The sequence below is a fragment of the Danio rerio genome, chromosome 12, assembly GCF_049306965.1.
Source record: "Danio rerio strain Tuebingen ecotype United States chromosome 12, GRCz12tu, whole genome shotgun sequence".
Lineage (NCBI taxonomy): Eukaryota > Metazoa > Chordata > Actinopteri > Cypriniformes > Danionidae > Danio > Danio rerio.
In genome coordinates this window covers 25,465,826-25,486,433 of record NC_133187.1, presented here as the reverse complement: position 1 = coordinate 25,486,433, position 20,608 = coordinate 25,465,826, and the positions used below count along the sequence as shown (strand labels likewise).

Below are 20,608 nucleotides of genomic sequence, written 5' to 3'. Positions count from 1 at the left end.
CAGATATCGAAAACCTTTGATTTTTTTCATCAATAAACACTCAAGACCACCTCTATGTGCCATTTGCTTCCTGTAAAACCCCCGTTTGAAACTAAACGTTTAAGATAAATCCCACAAAGGACGTGTGTGTCTCTAACCTCAGAGGAGACTGAACTCTTTTCCTCTGTAGACTGTAAGATTTGCCCGTGGAGCCAGCGCTGCCTTCCCTCATAAATGAATCACACATTTTTAGATCTGGCCCGCCTTGCCCCCTCCCCATCCCCCTTTACCAGCAGGCCCGCGGAGCCCAGAGCCGCCGCCATGACAGTTTGGTGTCAACTCTTTATTCTTAGACTTAGTCAGATTTGTGGTATGTTTGTGAAAGAAAATAAGACCAAAAGTAAAAGCCTAATAAAACAAAGAGCATTTACCCTCAGACAAAAACACTCAATTAACTTTGATACAAGTTAGCTTGCAAAAAAGTGTTATTACGATTAAAGTTATGTGACAAGGAATTGACTAGACAATGAAACGAAGACACAGAAGGTATGAGTGTTTTTATAAGTGTCATCATCTACTAATGATGTGTTTTATTGAGAATATTAAGCTCACCAAGGCTATATTTTGGGCAAGAAAAAAAAACCTTTAAAACATTCACATTGTGAAATATTCATTCATTTATTCAGTGCCTTTATTAATCAGGGGTCACCACAGCGGAATGAACCCTCAACTTATCCAGCAAATCATCAATGGGAAACACCCATACCCTCTCATTCACACACATACACTATGGACAATTTACAGTAGCTTGCCAAATGCAGGAAATATGCAAACTCTACAGAGAAATTCCAAATGACCCAGCCGAGGCTCGAACCAGTGACCTTCCTGCTGTGAGGTGACAATTATAACCACCGAGGCGCCATCACGCTGCCCATTGTGAAATATGTTGTTACAATTTAAAAGAACAATTTAATATTGTAAAATGTACTTTAATCTTGTGAAGGACAAAGCTGACCAGATTTCAGTGCCATTTAATATGCTTAATTATTATTGGGCTCAATTATAACTAAAGCTTTTTGTTTACCCATTATTATTTTTATTATATATTCTTTTTTTTTTTTAAATAACAAAAATATCTTCCAAAATACATTTTTACTATACATTAAATAAATGCAGCCTTGGTGAGCATGTGTAACAGGTATGGTCAAGCAGGTACAGGCAGTATAACAGGTGTACTCCCAAAGCGTAGTCAAAGACAAAGAGGTTAATACAGGTGGCAAAGAATCAACATAAACAATAAAACAAAGCAAGGATCAAACACGGAAAGACAAAGAAACGCTAGGAATGGCTGACTTGAAACTGGCGTTTCGACACAATGTCGAGATTCCGAAGCGCAAGTGATTCGAACCACTGAACTGAAGCATGATCCGAAACTAAGGTGATTCAAAACACCCAAGTCACGTAGCTAAAGTGTTTCAAAACACCAGGGCTGTTTCTCAATATGCGTTCCTCATCCATCTTGTTTCCTCGTGTTCTCTTGTAACGTCATCATCAACCGGCAAAGTTTAGTTCCAAAACTCAAGACCGCAAGAACAGAGGAAGCGTGAAAGTTCCCGGATGTGTTCTTGATATCGAGGATGCATCGATGCAGACTTGAGCAACAAACTTGCTCTTGAAGTCTCAGAAGTCATAATAGCTGAATAAAGAAGGTGGGAAGCGCAGTATTTTATAAAGATTTTATATTAAAGTTCAGAGATATAACTTATTTTTCTCAGGAGTTTCTCTGGATGATACGGTAAAAGTAAACTTGAAAAGATTAATAAAGGCATACCCACATTAAGGGTGTTTATATATTGAAATTGGTATTAAAAAATGTTTTATTTATATTGTGCAAAGTATATTTGTAAGTATTTTGTGCATGTTATATATATTAAAAATGGAAAAAACGATTAATTCTTGTATGATTGCTGTAATGTTTAAATTATTTTCACATTGCGGGAAGGTCATGTGGCCAGCAGGAAGAATGCAGCATCTCATTTCTCACCACACGTTCTGTTCTTGCGGTCTCCCGAGTTCATTCTTCTGAGGTGACCTGGCAAGACCAGAGAAACAGCCCAGGTCACATGACTAAAGCGATTCAAAGCATCGGTTATTTCATAAGAGTTTTGAAACCTGGCAAATCTACGTTTGACTGACAACCTCATTTTATGATCAAAACAAGACATATTTATTCCCAAAGTTTTCATTTGGATGTCAGACCAATGTTAAAACAAAACACTTAGAGGAACAGAGCATTTAAAAACTAACATCTACAGCTGCAACTCCCTGGATTCGAACCTATTACCTCTGCATGCTCGTCAGGAACTCTCACCGCTTCACTAAATCACTCGAAACCTCAACTCTACAACATGAGGTTTAATACCTCAATTTGCGTAACAGTTTCTTTGCTGAAGCTGTTCCAGAGCAATATATACTGTAAAAATATATGTAGAGACGGATTTCGAAATGCTTCGAAGCTTTGACACATTTGCTTCTACTGTTTCAGTGTTTCAAGAAGCCTCGTTTTGCCCACCACTAAGAAACGCTTCGTGGTGTTACAGACTAACAATCATATACAGTAAATCACTCAAATGATCACAACATGAACAGGGCAGAGCTAACAAGAACGCTCAGAATTGCACACTTCACAGATACACAAGACTTCGCAATGAGGGAGAGAGAGAGAGATAGATATAGATAGAGGGAGAGAGAGAGGGTTTTATAATCAGAGTAATCAGTCACAATGATCTTCACCTGTGTGTGTATCAGTCCAGATTGTTTACAGCTGAAGCAGGTGCTGCTTGGTGCAAAGCATCTTGGTAGTTGTAGTTCATGTGGTGGCAGATGTGTAGTTCTCCAGTGATCTGCATAGGCTAGATTGCTGGTGATCGTGACAGAATGATAGATGTGTCTCAAAACATTTTTAGCACCGTTTAAGACAGACTAGCATCTCAACTGAAAAAGATAGACGAGCAAGTTGTTATACATGGATATAGGATAGAAAGGTCAACATTTTGTTTTCTCTGCAATAATCTGAACAAATGAATCATCCTCAATAAACCAGGAATGTGCATCAGAGAATAAATAAGGCTGATTTAGATTACATCCTGATGGAGTCTCTGGAGTGACAGAACAAACTATGATGAAGCTCATAATGAACAACCTCAATAAACTAATGTCTCCTCGCAGATTGTCTAATAACTGCTATAAACATGCACGTAATGGACAAACCAGTATTATGCCTGAAAGCACAGCCACTGTACCATGACACGGCATCATCTCATCCACTGAGTCGAATGTAAACAGGCATCCTGAATGTCCGTGAATATACAAAGGTTTAATAATAACCAAAGCAACATCAACCCTGTCCTATAAAAAAGTTCTTCCAGAGCCTCACCCCAGCATTGTTCCACTAAAAACTCCTACGCTGTCCCTTAACAGGCACGTGTTCACACTTGAACAACAAGTTCTTCATCGTAAACACTGTGACATCATCAGTGTTGACCTCTGTTTCCTGAGGATTTCCATGTTTCAAGGGACAGGGGCGGAGGAGTTGCAAAAGTCTGTCAGACAGACATTGATACTGAGAGGAAAGAGTCAAAACAGATGGAGACACTTCTCCAAACTGGGTTTTAGGATTGTAATATCTCCATTCTGTCACGTTGAACTCACTGGCCCTTAAAAGAATTGGACTTTGTTTGGCTCTAAACAAGTATAATGTGCTGGCAAACATCTACACAGTTTGTCTCCATTCCCGGGTTGACTTGTTCATTTATCCTTCTTAGGGCCTGTTGCAGGCTGTGAGATGTATTTCGGTCATTTCAGATCTCTGGTACAGATCAAACCAATATATAAGATTGTGTTCAGACAGTTGTTTGATATACACCTTTATCAATGTGCAGTTTGTTGACAGGCTACCTACAGTTTGACAAGTGAACAACTACTGTATGAATTGGTTTTCTTCTTCTTCTTCTTCAAAAAAAAACATCAACAGAGGAAAATCTGCTGGTTCCTACTAGTGGTGGGCAAAGCGAGGCTTAGTGAAACACTGAAACTATCGAAGCAAATGTGTCGAAGCTTCAAAACGTTTCGAAACACCACTCTACGGCGACACCTAGTGGTCATTTTATTTGTATTTCACTGAAACAGCTTCAGCAAAGAACAGTTGAGCAAATTAGGGTATGAAACCCCACTTTGTAGCCTTAAATCTGCAAGTTGTTTAGACGAGCGGTTAGAGTTCATGACCAATATGCGGGAATGATGGGTTCGAATCCAAACTGAAACAATTATTTTGAAATGCTTTAATACCAGTTGGTAATGCTTTGTTATTGTATCGTTTTGTTTCAACATTGCTCTGACATACGAATAAACACCTTGTAAATAAATTTGTATTGTTTTGTTCATAAAACAGGGTTGTTGCTAGATCAGATACAGTTGTGGCCAGAAGTTAACAATAATTATTTATATTATTAATTAAATTTCCCATTGTATTTTATTAACGTCTATCCAAAACCTAAACCCATCACAGTACTGTAAAAATATGAATTATTGTTTTACAGTGTTACAAAAATTATGCTAAATTGATGGCATATCCGTAGCTGTATCCTATCTAGACTACACCATAAAACAGTAACATGATTAAAATATATAAAATCATGATTTTGTAGTATTTGGACTAGTCGGGATTCGAACCCAAAACAAATTTGTAACACAGTACTGTTGTACACACGCACGGTCCACTAAGCCATACAAGACACAATATTGATCATGCCAGACAAATGCAGATTCTCCGGGTCTTGAAACGCCTCTGAAATGATCAATGCTTTGAATCGCTTTAGTCACGTGACCAAGTGTTTCGAAACACTTTAGTCACGTGACCTGGGTGTTTCGGATCATGCTTCGGTGCAGTGTTTCGAAACACTTGCGCTTCGGGGTCTCGACACTGTGTCGAAACGTCAGTTTCACGTCAGCCATCCTTAGTTCCTACTAGTTAATAATTGAATAGATGCTTTACTTATTTAGCACAATGCTGGAGATACATTAATGGATAAATACATATTAATAGAATTATACTTTTATTCAGCAAAAGTGCATTAAATAGATAGAAAGTACAAGCGGCTTACACATTAAAATATAATTAAATTTATCCAGTCTCTTCACCCTTCACCCAGAGGACACTCTACAGTTTAACAAATATTGCAGCTGTTGGACAACATAATGTATTTTGAGGCATTTTCAGGTGAGAATGTAGTTGTTTAGATTGCAACAGTGCAATTTATTTATAATGATAGTGCCTATTTTAAATACTTATAATTTCTGAGAGACTGTGTCGGCACTGTATCTCAAACAAATTCAAGCTAAATTTTATCAAAATACCCCAACTCAATATTTTGTAATTAGATGGCAAATAGATGAAATGATATGATATGTATACATTTCAGCCTCACCTGATTTAAATCACCGCATTACTTTTTTAAACAACGATAACCCAAATATTGACAGAATGCTTTAAATTTATCACTTGCCAACTAAATTAGCATGCACAGAAATAAAGCAATGTTTACATTTTAGAGTCAATAATTGCCAGACTCCCGTGCAATCTGTTGGACAGTGCGATGGGTGTGTCTTCTTGGCTCAGAATAATGTCTTTGACAGTGGTGATATTTTCAAACGTATGGTCAATGCGTGGTCAACCACACCCGACAAACTGAACCAGTGTGATCAATTTTTGCCAACAAGTAATTCAATCCATCTTTTGTGTAGTTGGAAGTTCACAAGCACTGTACCCTTTCAGTTCTCGTAAATCTTTGATCAAACCTTATCTTTATTCGAAAACACCATTTTTATTTGTCTTACGCAGCTAAAAATAAATGTCATCAATACACTATCATTACATCACCGCCTTGCCAAGGAAAGTAAATAAAAGGATTATCATAATGCACAGATAGTGCTGTTAGTCCTGTATGAAATGTAGTCATTCTTACTCCTGTAGTACAATAAGCAGTTGATTAAGTTTACTGAGTAATTGAATTACTTTTCAGACATAGTAATTAGAAAAGTAATCTAAATACAATTTTAATGATGTAATTACTAAATAATTACATCATTAATTAATGCACTGAAGACAGAAAACTGAAACCTAAGAACAGAAAGCTTTTTACTTCATTCATGTTACGTACATAACATCACCTTTTGAGGGGGTTGAAAGTGCAAACTTTTAAATAATAGTTTCAGTGTGCAAGTTTAGTTAAAATCATAATGTTGTTCTCTTGGCGTAAAGTAATTTTGTCACATAATGTGAAATACAGCATTCTTGTATACATTTTAATATATTGGGTTAATCTTGACAACATTTTATTTGAAAATAATTTGAAATAATTTGTTTTTCATCATGTCAAAATAGCCTAAAACAAAAAATCGTACCAACCCCAAAATTCACACTGCCCGTCTAACAACATGGAAAAACATATTCAGTTTGGCATATAAGACTATAATACAGATATTAAGAGGCATAGACATTTATTTATTCATATTTAGTCCCCTATTTATCAGGGGTTGTCACAGCAAAATGAACCTATTAACCAATTATTCTGGCATAAACTTAAAAAAATATATATTTTTTTGCTCGTTCAAACTAGTTTTTTAAAATGAGCTGAAACAACACAATTCTTGAGATTTCATTGAGACAATTTTTTATGTTCAATCAAAAAAAATTTGTTAAAAGTGTTAAGTTAACCTAATCAATTTGTGTTGGGACAACATGAATGAATTTTGTGGAACCCTGCATTTTTTTCAGTGCATGTTTTTATGCAGCGGATGCCCTTCTAGCTGCAACCCAGTACTGGGAAAGACCCATTTACTGTCACATTAACACATACACTTCATACACATTTGTTCAGTCAATTCACCTATAGCGCATGTCTTTGGACTGTGGGGGAAACCGGAGCACCCAGAGGAAACCAACGCCAAAATGGTGAGAACATGCAAACTCAACACAGAAATGCCAACTGGCCTAGCCAGGGCTCAAACCAGCAACCTTCTTGCTTTGAGACAAAAATGCTAAACACTGTGCCACTGTGCTGCCCCGCATAGACATTATCCACAAGCTTTAAATTAAGCCATACTTTAAATAAAGCCTCAATTGGGGATTTGCATTTCTTAGTGCTCTGGGTTCAGATGTTGAAGTGTATGATGTCATAGTTGTTGCCATCAAATTATTCATGCCTCTCTTTTTACAAATGACACCCCGAAGCTGCATCTTTCGAGGAAAAAAAAAAAACATAAACCAGCCCTTGTTTTGCTTGTGCTGTGGCCATGGTGATGACCGTTTTGCTGTCTTTGAAAAGTGGGTTTTCAAACAATAGCCTACAAGTATGGTGTCACTGGCAGCACTAAAGAAATGTATTTAAAGTCTGGTAACTCAATTGGCAGAACGAACAGAGGATCATCAAAGCAGAAATGTTTTTCCCAGACTAGAACCAACCACAATGCCAAATACAGTACAATTCAGTTCCACAAGCTTAAAAAAATACCACTTTTACAATTTACCAAAAGAGTGCAGGATCCAGATCTGTATGTCAACACTATATATTTCTTCCCTTAAGATTTAAAACAGTTTCCTACAGGAATTAGATTCCCAAGCCAAGTTGGGTAGGTTTATTTGCTCATTTAAAAGCAAAAGGTGCAGATTTAATCCTGAATCCTGAAATATGCTGGCTTAAAATGGGGTCTGTGTATCAGTGCTCGCAAGTACTTTCAAGGTCAAATGCTGCTCTGTGTCTTGTGCTTGTAATGTGGTCATTTAAACTGAACTGAATAGTCAGGACTCAAATGGTCAATAAAAAATGAATCTGAATTTAATATATCTATTAAAGTATATGCCTGTGTCTGTCACTAATGGGCGATATTTTTCAATGTCATTTAAGACATTTGCGATTTGTACGCCAGTCTTCTTTTTATGACAAGAAGCACAAAGGCCTTGAGGAAGATGATCCAACATCCAACAAAAATACAATATAACAACTTACATGAGCGGAAAAACACTATGCTAGGTTAAATATTAGGTCCAGAGATTTGACTAAAGATGTCTACTAATGTGTTATTAAAAGTAAAATCCAAAAACAAGAACAATAAGAAAAATTCTCACCCTCATGCCATCTTAGGTAGATTTTTTTCGTTCAATGGAAGGTTAAAAAAATGTTTTAGCTGAAACTGTGATATTTACAGTGAGTTAGAAAACTTTAAAGGTCCCATAAAGTGCTTTGAAATATGCATTCTTATTTGATGTTTGATGTAATCTATTTACTAGAACTTCTGTGATAAGCTGCTTTGACATAATCTACATTGTAAAAGCGCTATATAAATAAACTTGAATTGAATTGAATCTCAACTGAAACATGCAGAGAAGGAGGGACATAGTGTAGCCCCTCCCCCTTTTTTTAAACAGCCAATAAAGTTTTGTTTTAACACCGCTCTACCAGTGAAAGTGGTTGAGATTAAGCAGATTACGTGAAAAGCAAATGAGAAGCCTCTTGAAGGGGGCGGGAAATGTCAGATATTACAGAGCATATGATGGTTATGATTTGATGAGAAACTAAAATATGAGATGATGATCAATTCTTTTAGGCAGAAGTGACAAACTACAAGCTTTGCATGTTTATTTAAGTTATATATCTACTAAAGGCGAATTTCGTCACTGTTTTGGAGCACACTATCTTAAATACTAACAATACTGATGCTAACATCTGAAAAACTTTATTTTAATTTCATGGGACCTTTAAAGTCAAGTCAATGGCTACAAGAAACTAATTGAATACCTGTGACTCCTGAAAATACATGTAGATGCCATTTACATAAGTGCATCATTGTTTTAAAACAATATAGGTAGGTTTGTTATGGTTACACCTGGCATTCACACTACTTTGACATGTTGGATCTGTTAAAACAGAGCCTTCAGAAAAGCCACATTTTAACTAGCAAAAACTGGTGTTCGGTTTCAGTGATGATGGACTGAAATGCAAACTTCTGAAAACAACGTGCACTTCACATTCACTCTGCTTGGTCTTCTGAACTTTTGCAGATTGGTCAAGCCCTTCACATGGAACAATTACAAAACCAGTACACCATATAATGGCAACAAAATATGTTCATGCGAGTGAGCATTTATTATTGTGCTTAGCTGTTTAGTGAGAACAGAGACCATTTTTCTGAAGCACAGTCTGTACGTGGAGCTGTTTGATTCTAAAACACTGTTTTAAAATGAAAACGCACTAGTGTAAACAACCTTATACTCTTGTTGGAAAAAAATCTTGTTGGGTATCCAAGTTTTAGGAGCAACAAATAATTTCTAGTTGATTATTTGCTATCAGAAGTGGCTTAAATGAAAGGCAAAGGCCTCTAGATTACGCTTCTTTACCTAAATAAAACATGATCATGTCTTGATTTTTAATTATTTAAGTATAATTATTTAATTATACTCCCAGAGTTAATCAAGATTCTTTGGATTCATCTTCAATGCCCCCTCTTCTTACCCCAGACTCTTCTTACCCCAGACATGCTCAATAATGTTCAAGTCTGGTGACTGGGCTGGCCAATCCTGGAGCACCTTGACTTTCTTTGCTTTCAGAAACTTTGATTTAGAGGCTGAAGTATGAGAAGGAGCGCTATCCTGCTAAAGAATTTGCCCTCTTGCTGTGGTTTTTAATGTAGAGGGCAGCACAAATGTTTTGATACCTCAGGCTGTTGATGTTGCCATCCACTCTGCAGATTTCTCACACACCCCCATACTGAATATAACCCCACACCATGATTTTTCCTTCACCAAACTTGACTGATTTCTTTGAGAAGCTTGGGTCCATATCGGTTAAAATAGGTCTCCTGCAGTTCTTCTGGGATTGAGGACAAGACTTTTGTCAGTGTATATAAGGTCTTATGAAGTAAAACCCAACTGAACATTATTTTGCTGCATTACTATGTTTATTTTAAATGTTTCATAAGATGGATGTGTCTTTTTTGTCTTTCAAAGTATTGGTAGCAGTTGTTTTTTTTAACTACCAAGGACCACGGTTTCAGTTTCAACTAAAATTCTTCTTGAATGTTCTAATAAAGACAAAATTCACTTTCTACATCTTGGATTGCCTGAGGCGGAGCACATTAACAGCAATATTTGATTTTTGGGTGAACTACCCCTTTAACATTGACATAACATTGAAGAGTATGACTTGTTCTCAACAGGGTTGCTAATGAACTAACCTGAATGTCTGTTCATAATTAGAGTGAGGAGACTTGACTTACAGAGAGACGACGGTGACAAGGTTTATCAGTTAAAACACTCTGATCAAAGGACTGGCATACATAAGCATTCTGCTAATTACACTCTTATCCTGCCAAAGAATATGATCTCAAATGAAGGGGAAGAAGCTTAGAGACTTTTCAGCAAACACCACTGTGTTAAAAAAAAACTCAGACAGGCAAACGTGCTGATTATAGACTCTTAATAAATCTACAATGGTAAAATAAAAGCCTACAATATAGTATAAACAAATACATGGCCAGGTAACAGCACATAAAACTGCATATAACACCTAATGTAGTGCTATTTCTGCTCATGCCCTTCAAAACCTTGAACAGTGAAGAAGGTTGCTGTTATAATCAGAGAGAGAAAAAAAGCTGACCAGTGATCCTTATCGTTTTCTATTCCTCCCTTGAGCTTAATCATCCCAAGCTAATGCATTTGACCAGTGGAATCCATACAGGAGCATATAGGAAAGTTCAGAGTTCCATCTGTTTTCCATATGAGTTTAAGGCCTTTAATGTATGACTTCATCATACGCAAGAGCTATATAGCAATCCGTTACCCTGCATCTTTTTTAATTACCATTAGGCCGCTATTTCATTGCACTGTTTCATCTGCAGATGGTTGCACTTTGCTTGTTAAATGTTTAGCACAACCAAAAAACGTCTGATCTTAAAGCAGTTAAATTGTTAGTCCAACATCTTTTGTAACTATGAAATATATAAGGAACTTCTCTTGGAAAGTTTTTCTTTTCATATCATAATGAAGTCTAATGTCTATCTATCCGCTTGTTAAGTTGTGACGTCGTGAATCACAATGTACACAACATCTCTGGACTTGCTGCATCACAAACAACGGATAGTCACAAACTCAAACTGTTGTAGTTAAGTCATGTCGTTTTTAAGTCATATTGTTTTTTGGGAAAGTTCTAAAGAATTAATGCTTTGTCATAATATGTTTTACTTTGTTTTCAAGATATATTTTCTAATAAAACACCATTATTTGGACTTCAATGCTGTATCTTATTCTTTTTCTCTTTTGTCTTTCAGTATCCTGTAGGCAATTACTGAAAATAAACTTATTTTAATGCTATTTATTCTTTGAAAGAGCAATGGCCAAACATTTACTATGAGATAAATAGGATTACACTGTACAAGAACCCTTGTAATGATTTGCCCAGTCCTATTGTAAAGAGAGAACATTCTCTATTTTCTGAATGAGACTGAATTAAACTCTTTTGGTTAATATCTATTACTAGGGACTTCTGAATATGCATTTTTGTATATGTGCATATATACAGTTGAAGTCAGAATTATTAGCCCCCCGTTTATTTTTTACCCCAATTTCTGTTTAATGGAGAGATTTTTTCAACACATTTCTGAACATAATAGTTTTAATAACTCATTTCTAAAATTGTATTTATTTTATATTTGCAATGATGACAGTAAATAGTATTTTACTAGATATTTTTCAAGACAATTCTATACAACTTAAAGTGGCATTTAAAGGCTTACCTACAATAATTAAGTTAATTAGACAGGATAGGTTAATTAGGCAAGTTATTGTAATAAAAATATAGCTTAAAGGGGTTAATAATTTTGACCTTAAAATGTTTTTTTTAATTAAAAACTGTTTTTATTCTAGCCAAAATAAACAAATAAGACTTTCTCTGAAAGAAAAAATATTATCAGAAATATTGTGAAAATGTCCTTGCTCTGTTAGACACCATTTTTTTAAATAATAGTAAAAAAAAAACTCAAAGGGGGGCTAATAATTCTGACTTCAACTGTATTTTTTCGCTATAAATTAAAAAAAAACACATGGGTGCAGATTTTCACAGAAATGATTAATACATCTGAATGATTAAAAACAGTTAGTCTTTGCGCATTCCTCATGTCACTTACGATCTGTCACATGTGACCTTCCCAACCTGTCTATGTCAACAAGCAAGGTTGACACTGCCACATGTGAACATGCATTGCAGGAATGGGCCAAGGAGGACATTTTCTATTTATTTCTTCTAGCTGTCTAGAAAAGAACCTTATTTATAAGTTGTGAATGACTGTAAAGCTGCCTAAATATGGATTTTGGCCTATAAGTTGAACCCTATTCACTTTCACTATTCAGTATTCACAATTATATTTTCAGAAAAAGCCTGACATACGTTTACCTCCACTTTAGCTAAATTTAAAACTTTTAGTTCTCATCGGATAAAGAAAAGTAGTTTTTGGATAAATCAAAGCTTTTTTTAACTAAGATAAAATAATGCCATCAGTTCATTCAGTAAAAAACAGCCCTCATCACTTCATTCATTAAAAATGCACTTTCTGTGACCAACAGAATGCACACACTAGCAGTATCAGCACATTTCCAGGAAACAGACTTCAGCCTTTTCTCCACGTACCACTAGATAAGTGATGCTGTGTGATTCAGCTCTCTTCCCATGCTGTCCTTCCTTTGCCCTCCCTTTCCTTTAGACTTAAGGAATAGTTAAGCAGACCGCTTGAACGTTCATGTTACTACTGGAGTAGTGTGGCTTTGAAGATACAATTCTCTGAAAAGAAAAGTGAGTGGTCAACCAATTAGAATTTTTTTTAAATGTGCAATATTGTTTATATTGATGCATTCCTTTTGCTAATCTTTTGTTCATAATACACCTTTGATAATTTTGGCCTCAACTTGACCTGTTTAGATTTCATCGTGAGCGACCATTTGTTTAGTTTCTTCACCTTTTACAACAGCTTCCAACGTCCACAGCTTTACATAATCACTGCAGCCTTGCTTTTGAAAACAAAGATCTGTAAACCACATGAGGACAGATTTACTTGATTAGTTTCGTTCCAACTGCTTCTAAACAGGCCCTTGGTTATCAAAAGTTCTGTTATACAACTGTTATACACTTATTTCAAAACAAAAGCATTTCAAATAAATAAGGGCTCATTCTAACCAGACGCCTCTGCTCTGCTGGCATCTACTCAAGTCAAGGTCAAAAGTAGCACCACCAAAAAGCTTCTTTTGAACAGTACAGTAGCTTCCCGATTGAGTGGAGTTACTATCCGGCTCAGAGTTGTTGACCTCGCACCTCACTGTTCGCATCCCGCAAGCTGACACAGGTCGCTTCCTCTGCACGTGAGACACATGCCCTTTGATGTTATTCACTAACCAGCCGGTGTCAACACAACAGGAGGCTGTTTGTCTGAACAGTTTAACAACAACTGCTGACACAACCAATAGAAGCTGCCTGATCACCATTCACATTTAGGCAATGGATGACTAATACTGTTTTCTGGGATGCCATGTTTTGCCACCTAAACCTTTTGTTTTGCCCCTAGTCAACACATGGTTTTATGGTGGGTTTTTGTTGATCGCATCACAACTTGACGAGAAACACATATTCCTGTGTACACCTGGAGTTTTAATATGTCCCTTTTGACTTTCCGGATTTTTTAAAGGCTTTCAATTTAATATTTTGAAATATCTACAAATCTATATTAAATGATGTGGGTTTGTGTTTGGATCAGGACTCATAGAGAACCATGTTTTAAAATGTTTTTTACTTCAAAAGAAAGTTTTGATCTTAGATAATCCGGTCTGGTTAGTGAACTACAACAACACGTCCTGTAATGTTTACAATTTTGAGTTGTACACAAAGAGTAGCTGGCCTTCAGTAGCTGTACAAATTTGACTACATTATGATGAAATGCTTTTGTTTTTAGAATTGGTCCAAATTGGACAAGCCTCCCTGCAAACACAGATTATTTATTAAAGTTAGTATATGGTTGCAGTTTAGTTCTCATTTAATTACTTTTGGGAACTAAATAAGAATGTTTTAGGAACCCTCTTGATAAAAGATTTTTTGGCACCAAAGATGGCACCTCCCAGAATGTTGAAGGGAGTTTCTTTTTGTAGCAACTTAAACAGAATCTTCAAAAACCTTCTGGACCAACCAACAGAGAATGTTTAGGGAACAAGAATCTAACATTCCCAGAACATTTTATGAGCCAAAAATAATTAGCTTGGTCAAAACTTCCTAAACCCGGTTGCCACAGTATTTAGCACCTGTATCCACTTGTATATGGATGAACAAAAATCTTAATACCAGGTGTAAACATGGTCTTAATGACATAAAAAAACATTTTACATATATTTATAGCTGTTATGTGTACATATATTATTAAATGTAAATGATAAAATATTTTAAATTTATTCTTAGAATTTTTATAACTGATCCAAATGAATAATGCATAGCCTAGAATTAAAATGGGTTGTTCAACCCAAATTTGGGTCAAATATGCACAAACCCAACCTTTAGGTTAAAATGTCATTTAAATATATTACTAAAAGTTTTCCATATGCAATACAAATTTGAAACTTAAAAAACAAAACAATGAAACTTGAAGGTTTTAAACCCCCATAAGACATTTCGCTAATTTATAACAAATGTATGATTATTGAAAAGTTTGAAAACACAATTAAACAGTCTGTTTATATTTTAACGAACTATGTAGGCTAATTGAGAGGTTGGCCAACACCCTCACACCTTTTATTATGATGCGCGCAAGTGAAAACAAATAAATGTCATGCGCATACATTTAAAAGAATGTTGTTAGCTGTGAATGAACACCTCTGAAACGGAATCCAGTGAATCCCTGAGCTCATAACTTGTCTTGACATCAAAGTTACAATAGCAAAATACGTAAAGCTCATCCATCCTCTACACAATCTGCTCACTTCACCCTTTACCTCGCTAATGTAGCACACACATCTTGCGCACTGCGCCCGACCCCTAAGCACACAATTCACACACAAGCAGCGAGCTGTCTGCCTTCTGGAGTATTTCTCTCACAGCGGAAAAGCAACAAATAAGCTGATAACAATCAATGCGATTAATCTCGGTCCACAAAATCATTTATACTATGACAGATGCGGGGACATTAGCCTACGGGACGAGTCCGTTATCTTGCAAGTTCATCCCTTATGAGGCGCTCCGTTCCCTGCGTTTATTGAACGGGTCGGCGTTAGTAACGTCAGCAGCTGAAACCGCGTTTAATTCTGCTGGCTCCGGGAGAAAGCCTCGTCAATGAGCATTTCCCCACCTCACGTTAATATATTTGAGTAAACGTGCACGTACCTGAGATGTGCTCTTTTCGGGCTCCGTGTTTAGTTCCTGATGTGGCGTGTTGAATCCGCTCTGAGCTGAGCATATCTGAGGGAAAGGTTGTGCAGAGGAGAGGGAGAGAACTGAGCTCAAATGTGTCTTGTGTGGGTCGGCTCGGCTGGCGAGGGGAATGGTTCCTCCCAACGTGTGGGTAAACTTTTACTGAGACTGTAACATACCCCACCCACCCTATCCTATCCCATTCCACTGTCACAAAAACCCGTAGACTGAGACCTATTCATGCTGGACATGTGACCATTGAAGACTAACTGTTGATTAACGATAAAATATGCATAAACGTCTAATTACACCTATAAACAGATTAAGTCCTTTTAAGGTTGCTTGGTGGTTTGGACTGTCCCATGATTGCCAGTCTGACAGAAACCAGCCAACAGAAATCAGGAATCAGAAACCTTGGTTTTGGTTTGATATACTCACCGGCCACTTTATTAGGTACACCTTACTAATACCGAGTTGAACCCACTTTTGCCTCCAGAAATGCCTTAATCCTTCGTTGCAGAGATTCAACAAGGTATTTAAAATATTCCTCTGAGATTTTCATCCATATTGACATGACAGCATCACATAGTTGCTGCAGATTTGTTGGCTGCGTGTCCATGATGTGAATCTCCCGTTCCACCACATCCCAAAGGTGCTCTATTGGATTGAGTTCTGGTGACTGTGGAGGCCATTTGAGTACAGTGAACTCATTGTCATGTTCAAGAAACCAATCTGAGATGATCCTCGCTTTATAACATGGTACGTTATCCTGCTGGAAGTAATCATGAGAAGATGGGTACACTGTGGTCATAAAGGGATGGACATGGGCAGCAACAATACTCAGGTAGGCTGTGGCTTGGCACAATGCTCAAATAGTACTAATGGAAGTGTGCCAAGACATTTTACCCACCAGCCTTGTTGATACAAGGCTTTATGGATCCATGCTTTCATGTTGTTGATGCCAAATTCTGGCCCTACCATCCGAAAGTTGCAGCAGAAATCGAGACTCCTAAGACCAGGCAATGTTTTTCCAATCTTCTATTGTCTAATATTGGTGAGCCTGTGCAAATTTTAGCCTCAGTTTCCCTTTCGTAGCTGACAGGAGTGACATCCAGTGTGGTCTTCTGCAGCTGTAGCCCATCTGCCTCAAGGTTGATTGTGTTGTTCATTCAGAGATGCTCTTCTGCATATCTCAGTTGTAACAAGTGGTTATTTGAGTTACTGTTGCCTTTCTATCAGCTTGAACCAGTCTATTTTTTTCTGACTATTCTCTGTAAACCCTAGAGATGGTTGTGCATGAAAATCCCAGTAGATTAGCTGTTTCTGAAATACCAGACCGGACCATCTGGAACCAACAACCATGCCACGTTCAAAGTCACTTAAATCACATTCTCCATTCTGATGCTCGGTTTAAATGCATTGAGTTGCTGTCATGTGATTGACTGATAAAGTGTCAGTAATAAAGTAAATACACAATCATTCTTTCATTCATTTTCTTTTTTCGGCTTAGTCCCTTTATTAATCTGGGGTTGCCACAGTGGAATGAACCGCCAACTTATCCAGCATATGATTTACACAGCAGATGCCCTTCCAGCTGCAACCCATCACTGGGAAACATCCACACACACACACTCATCCACACACATACACTACACACAATTTAGCTTACCTAATTCACCTATAGCTCATGCCTTTGGACTTGTGGGGCAAACTGGAGCATCCAGAGGAAACCCACGCAAACACGGGGAGAACATGCAAACTCCACACAGAAACACCAACTGACCCAGTCAGGACTCGAACCAGTGACCTTATTGCTGTGAGGTAATTGTGCTACCCACTGTGTCACCGTGCTGCCATAAATACACATTTTTAATAATTTTTTTTCATATGTGGGCCAGAAAACCAGTCATATGGGACAGTTTATGGAACTTGAGATGAATGCATTATCTGAAATTAGCTTTCAATTGATGTAGACATTTGTTATAATACGACAATATATGGCTCATATGCAAGTATTAGAAAATCTGGAATCTGGGGTAAAAAAAAAACAAAACAAAAAAAACGTAAAAACTGAAAATCAAGTTGCACATATCTTGATCATAATTTATAGCATACATTTGTTTTTGTAATTTTGACCAATATAATGTATTTTTGCTATTGCTATCTGTGCAACATAAGGTTGATTTTGTGGTTCAGGGTCATATATTTAAATTTGTAGTTGACACTGAAAAAAAAAACATAACTGTATTTCTTACAGTTCTGACTTTCTCTTGCTAGTTTAAACTGCAAGAATATATTTTAACTCCCAATCACAAGAGAATTGTGACAAATTCAGAGCTGAGAGAAATATTCTGAATTTAGTTTTAATTTATAATAAAATTTTGTTGAGTTTTTATTTTGTTGAATCTGAATATTCAGGGTGGAAAAAAATATAAATATATCAATTTATTACAAATAGCAATCTCAGAATTCAGACTTTTTTTTTTACTATAAATTGTAAGAAAAAAATAAGTAGATAAATAAAAGTAAATATAGATAAAAACACATAAAGATTATCTCAAATACTTTAAAATAGAAGGTACCATTTCTTTTGATTTATTACATCTGACTCCCCCTGATGAAACAAATGCTGTTTATCCATTATTTTTATATCAGCAAAAATAAAAAATAAAAACACAATAAGACATCTAAAACCATATAGTCAAGCATAGTGAGTTCATATTGCAGTTCTGTCAACGTTTACAGAAATGTAAAAAGTTTTTACTGCCTTAATACAGCAAGAGACTGCCAAAGAGGAGCCAATAAACAAGTGAGGTCAAAGAGGTGACAATCAAATAAAGTAAGTGCCATCCCATGTGATAAAAAAAGCATGTAAGCTGACAGATTCACCTCCAAATTTGAGAAAAAAAGGTTATAGGTTCAATAATACAGTAGTCATGTAGTGTACAGTAAATACTGTATATATTAGTGTACTTAGTTATTATGTTTTACTCTAAGAATACATTTACATGACAACAATGCAGTAAAATGTAAAATATTGAATTCACTTTGATGAAAGTTTCATGTGTTGTTGACAATGTCTTCAAAATAATCAGAAATAAATGCTGTATTGTGCCATATATATATACATAAACAATATACACCACACCTTTGTAGTCCTGAACATGTTATATGGGTGCACATAATGTCACTGTATTAACAAAATCACATTTTCACAGAGTCACGGAGACAATAATGATATTTTATGATACTTGTTTTCAATTCCTTGCATTTTCAGGCCCCCAAAATACAAGTGTCATACAAACAAAGGTTTTCAGTTTTTAGTTTAAAACATTATTGGGCAACATTTATTCTAATTGATAACACAATGCATTGATTTAAAAAAATGGACCAGAAAACTTTTGTTTTGACTTCTAGTAACTTTTAGTAAATTCCTTAAAGATTACAAAGAGACACTATATAACACGGTAAACTAGGTTTCCTAAAGCAGAAAGCCTGAAATAGTATTTTATTGCAAAACATTGTCCAGTAACATTTGTTCTAATCTTTGAAATCAAAGCATTACTAGTTGTTTGTCCTTCAACAATTCAAGTCAAGTTCCAGGAAAGTGTGGGCTAAAATATTTCCTTGGACGCTTCGTGTAGTTCAGTAGCACACACACACGCGCGCACACACACACAAACACACTCCCCCACCTGAGTGTTTTCGTGGCAGACCATTCACAGATGGAAAGCCATTCGCTTTGAGCAATTTAAAAGCACAAAAAGGCTGACGGATCTAATAATATTGACACAGATGTTACGTATAACAGAATCCACACAATGTTTTTGGAATGGGAGTGGGTTGCTGCGTGCTCCCTTTCTACATCTCATATTGAAATCGCCAGAGTTGATCTGAGCTGCGGTTTACTTGCGTTTCCAGTGAAATCATTAAGTTTGTTTTGTGAGGTCACCCTACACTTACACATCTGCTGAAGAAACTCTGAAGGTCAACCCGCTTCAATGTTTATGATAACTCCAACTGCCTTTAAATTACCTAGTTGCTGCTTATCTGCTTCCTGTAAATCTAGCCATTGTTTAAGTCTGCTTCCCTTCCACTAAAGTTCAGATAAACAGTATTAAGGAAAGTTGTACGAGAGCTTGTACAAGAAGAGGTAGCGTCCGGTCAATCGGTGTCCATTTTACAAAACATAAAATATATGGAGGAATTCCAAGATGTTTTCCTAATAATTGAAGTAAATGTTTGTTTTCCTAGCACACATTGTCAGTCTTGAAGTGAATAATTAATCTGTACAAGTTAAAAAAAATTAAGCAAGTAAAAAATAACTGTTTGTTTTGGTAATTTTAAGCAAAATCTGATCACTTGACTCTGCTCTGGAATGGCAGTCCTTCTCTTATGATGTCAGTTTCATGGCTTGGTCACAATCTGCTTAGCCACACCCCTCCAACTAGTAAAAGATGAGAGAAGGAGTGAAAACTAAACAAAACAAAAAACCCACCCTTCTCATTATTACAATCAAAGACTTGAATGTGTAGAATACACAAGACATGTCACTCATTTAGTTTTGAATGGGGAAAAATATAACAATATGGCGAACGAGTGCCCACAAACTTGTAAACAAAGCGGCCCCTGTCATTTCTGGACCAAGTTCTTCACCAAGTTGTGAATAATTTCTGAAGATCAGACCAATCTGACGAAGCATTATTCAGAGAATGATAATGATTAGCATGGCCATGAATAAGGTTGGTGATGTGATCTCGTTCTTTTGAACATGCATGCACACTAGCTCAGGCAACCTAAAAAAATCCTGATTTTGTTTGATTCAAACTTCTTGAGAAAAAACTAATGAGACAGTAGTTGTTTAATTTTATTGGTGATTCCAAATATGTAATGTAATCATAAGCTTAGCAAACAGTTGGGGAATTTCATGTTTCCCATTCAGACAGAAAGCCTGAGAAGCCCACCGAATATGACCACCGAATAAAATTACTTTGATCAATGAAAAGACTTTGTTACGATTTTGTTGGAAAATGTCATCATTCAAAAGTAATTCCAGTTCATCGAGACTTTAACTTCAGTTGAAGTGTTAACTTACACTGATGAATATATTCGAATATATTTGTCAGAGTATTTTTTAT

General features: G+C 36.3%; 1 protein-coding gene across 4 annotated transcripts in view; it reads right to left on the bottom strand.

Annotated features, from left to right (window-relative positions):
• Positions 1-15,602, bottom strand: part of jcada (junctional cadherin 5 associated a) — a 33,033-nt gene extending 17,431 nt beyond the window's left edge. Inside the window, exons 1-3 of one of the 4 annotated variants that reach the window (XM_073918476.1) lie at positions 15,444-15,602; positions 13,042-13,110; positions 12,717-12,866 (exon numbers count right to left, since the gene is read on the bottom strand). The gene's annotated coding sequence lies outside the window, so the exon portion shown is untranslated. Of the gene's footprint in view, positions 1-12,716; positions 12,867-13,041; positions 13,111-13,259; positions 13,438-15,443 lie in introns of those variants that run through there. The other 3 variants (XM_073918477.1, XM_073918475.1, XM_021472546.2) reach the window with 3 other exon arrangements.
• Positions 15,603-20,608: the final 5,006 nt, after the last annotated feature.